Source organism: Triticum dicoccoides, chromosome 2A, assembly GCF_002162155.2.
Source record: "Triticum dicoccoides isolate Atlit2015 ecotype Zavitan chromosome 2A, WEW_v2.0, whole genome shotgun sequence".
In the NCBI taxonomy this organism is placed as follows: Eukaryota; Viridiplantae; Streptophyta; class Magnoliopsida; order Poales; family Poaceae; genus Triticum; species Triticum dicoccoides.
This window is the reverse complement of record NC_041382.1, coordinates 607092854-607096410: the sequence shown is the minus strand read 5'-3', so window position 1 is coordinate 607096410 and position 3557 is coordinate 607092854.

The window sequence follows — 3557 nt, the reverse complement described above, 5'->3', positions numbered from 1 at the left end:
ATACGTGCATGCTACGGGAATCACAAACTTCAACACAAGTATTTCTCAAATTCACAACTACTCGACTAGCATGACTCTAATATCACCATCTCCATATCTCAAAAGAATTATCAAATAACAAACTTCTCATAGTATTCAATGCACTTATATGAAAGTTTTTATTATTCCTAAAAGAAAATTACCATGCTGTTGTAAAGGACTCTCAAAATAATATAAGTGAAGCATGAGAGATCAATTATTTCTATAAAATAAAACCACCACCGTGCTCTAAAAGATATAAGTGAAGTACTAGAGCAAAAACTATATAGCTCAAAAGATATAAGTGAAGCACATAGAGTATTCTAATAAATTCTGATTCATGTGTGTCTCTCTCAAAAGGTGTGTACAGCAAGGATGATTGCGGTAAACTAAAAAGCAAAGACTCAAATCATACAAGACGCTCCAAGCAAAACACATATCATGTGGTGAATAAAAATATAGCTCCAAGTAAAGTTACCGATGAACGAAGACAAAAGAGGGGATGCCTTCTGGGGCATCCCCACGCTTAGGCTTTTTGGTGTCCTTGGATTTTACCTTGGGGTGCCTTGGGCATCCCCAAGCTTAGGCTCTTGCCACTCCTTGTTCCATAATCCATCAAATCTTTACCCAAAACTTGAAAACTTCACAACACAAAACTTAAAAAGAAAATCTCGTGAGCTCCATTAGCGAAAGAAAACAAAACACCACTTCAAGGTACTGTAATGAACTCATTCTTTATTTATATTGGTGTTAAACCAACTGTATTCCAACTTTTTTCTATGGTTTGTAAACTCCATTACTAGCCATAGATTCATCGAAATAAGCAAACAACACACGAAAAACAGAATCTGTCAAAAACAGAACAGTCTGTAGTAATCTGTAACTAACGCAAACTTCTGGATTCCCAAAAATTCTAAAATAAATTGCTAAACGTGAGGAATTTATCTATTAATCATCTGCAAAAATAATTAACTAAATAGAACTCTCCAATAAAAAATGTCAGCAATTCTCGTGAGCGCTAAAGTTTTTGTTTTTCACAGCAAGATCACAAAGACTTTCCCCAAGTCTTCCCAACGGTTCTACTTGGCACAAACACTAATTAAACACAAAAAACACAACCAAAACAGATCCTAGATAAATTATTTATTGAATAACATCAAGGAAAAATAGTGGGTTGTCTCCCAACAAGCGCTTTTCTTTAAAGCCTTTTAGCTAGGCAAAAGATTTCAACGATGCTCACATAAAAGACAAGAATTGAAGCACAAAGAGAGCATCATAAAACACATGACAAACACATCTAAGTCTAACATACTTCCTATGCATAGGCATCTTATAGGCAAACAAATTATCACGGTAAGCAAAAACTAGCATATGCAAGGAAGCGGAAAGAATCTATAGCAATCTCAACATAACGAGAGGTAATTTAGTAACATGAAAATTTCTACCACCATATTTTCCTCTCTCATAATAATTACATGTAGGATCATAAGAAAATTCAACAAAATAGCTATCACATAAAATATTTTCAATACGATTCACATGCATGCAAAGTTGACACTCTTCCAAAATAGTGGGATTAACATTAACTAAAGTCATGACCTCTCCAAACCCACTTTTATCAAAAATATCATAAGATTGAACATTCTCTAAATATGTGGGATCCAAAGTTGACACTCTTCCAAACCGACTTTCAATAATATTGCAAACACTATTATCAATCTCATATTCATCATGGGGCTTAAATAAATTTTCAAGATCATAAGAAGAACCACCCCAATCATGATCATTGCAACAAGTAGTAGACATAGCAAAACTAGCATCCCCAAGCTTAGGGTTTTGCATATTATAAGCACAATTGACATTAATAGAATTTATAATATCATCATTGCAATCATGATTTCTATTCAAAGATCCATCGTGAATTACTCCATAAAGTACTTCATCACAATTTTCAGATTCATGAATTTCAAGCAAAACTTCATAAAGATAATCTAGTGCACAGAACTCACTAGCAATTGGTTCATCATAATTGGTTCTCTTAAAAAGATTAGCAAGCGGATGAGGATCCATAGATCTTAGGTTCTCTGTTTAGCAATAAATAAACAACTATTCCAACCAAATGATCAAACGAGCCAAGTAGGACATCAAAACAAATGGAAAGACGAACAGAAGAAGAGTGAATAAAACGGCAAGGGTGAAGTGGGGGAGAGGAAAACGAGAGGCAAATGGAAAATAATGTAATGCGAAGGGTAAGAGTTGCGATGGGTACTTGGTATGTCTTGACTTGGCGTAGATCTCCCCGGCAACGGCGCTAGAAATCCTTCTTGCTACCTCTTGAGCATGCGTTGCTTCTCCCTTGAAGAGGAAAGGGTGATGCAGCAAACCAGCATAAGTATTTCCCTCAGTTTTTGAGAACCAAGGTATCAATCCAGTAGGAGACCACGCCCGAGTCACCTCGTACCTACACAAACAAACAAGAACCTCGCAACCAATGTGATAAAGGGGTTGTCAATCCCTTCTCGGCCACTTGCAAGAGTAAGATAAATATTTTTCGTATTTTTATGATATAGATTGAAAGTAAAGATTGCAAAAAATATAGATTGGAAACTTGTATGATGGAGAATAGACCCAGGGGCCATAGGTTTCACTAGTGGCTTCTCTCAAGACAGCATAAGTATTACGGTGGGTGAACAAATTATTGTCGAGCAATTTATAGAAAAGCGAATAATTATGAGAATATCTAGGTATGATCATGTATATAGGCATCACGTCTGTGACAAGTAGACCGACCCCTGCCTGCATCTACTACTATTACTCCACACATCGACCGCTATCCAGCATGCATCTAGAGTATTAAGTTCATAAGAACAGAGTAACGCTTTAAGCAAGATGACATGATGTAGAGGGATAAACTCATGCAATATGATATAAACCCCATCTTTTTATCCTCGATGGCAACAATACAATACGTGTCGTTTCCCTTTATGTCACTAGGATCGAGCACCGCAAGATTGAATCCAAAGCTAAGCACTTCTCCCATTGCAAGAAAGATCAATCTAGTAGGCCAAACCAAACTGACAATTCGAAGAGACTTGCAAAGATAACCAATCATACATAAAAGAATTCAGAGAAGATTCAAATATTGTTCATAGATAATCTTGATCATAAACCCACAATTCATCGGATCTCGACAAACACACCACAAAAGAAGATTACATCGAATAGATCTCCAAGAGAATCGAGGAGAACTTTGTATTGAGATCCAAAGAGAGAGAAGAAGCCATCTAGCTAATAACTATGGACCCAAAGGTCTGAGGTAAACTACTCACACATCATTGGAGGGGCTATGGTGTTGATGTAGAAGCCCTCCATGATCAATGCCCCCTCCGGCGGAGCGCCGGAAAAGGCCCCAAGATGGGATCTCATGGGTACAGAAGGTTGCAGCAGTGGAATTAGGTTTTCGTGGTGCTCTCTGATGTTTTCAGGGTACGTAGGTATATATAGGAGGAAGAAGTAGGTCAGTGGAGCCACGAGGGTGG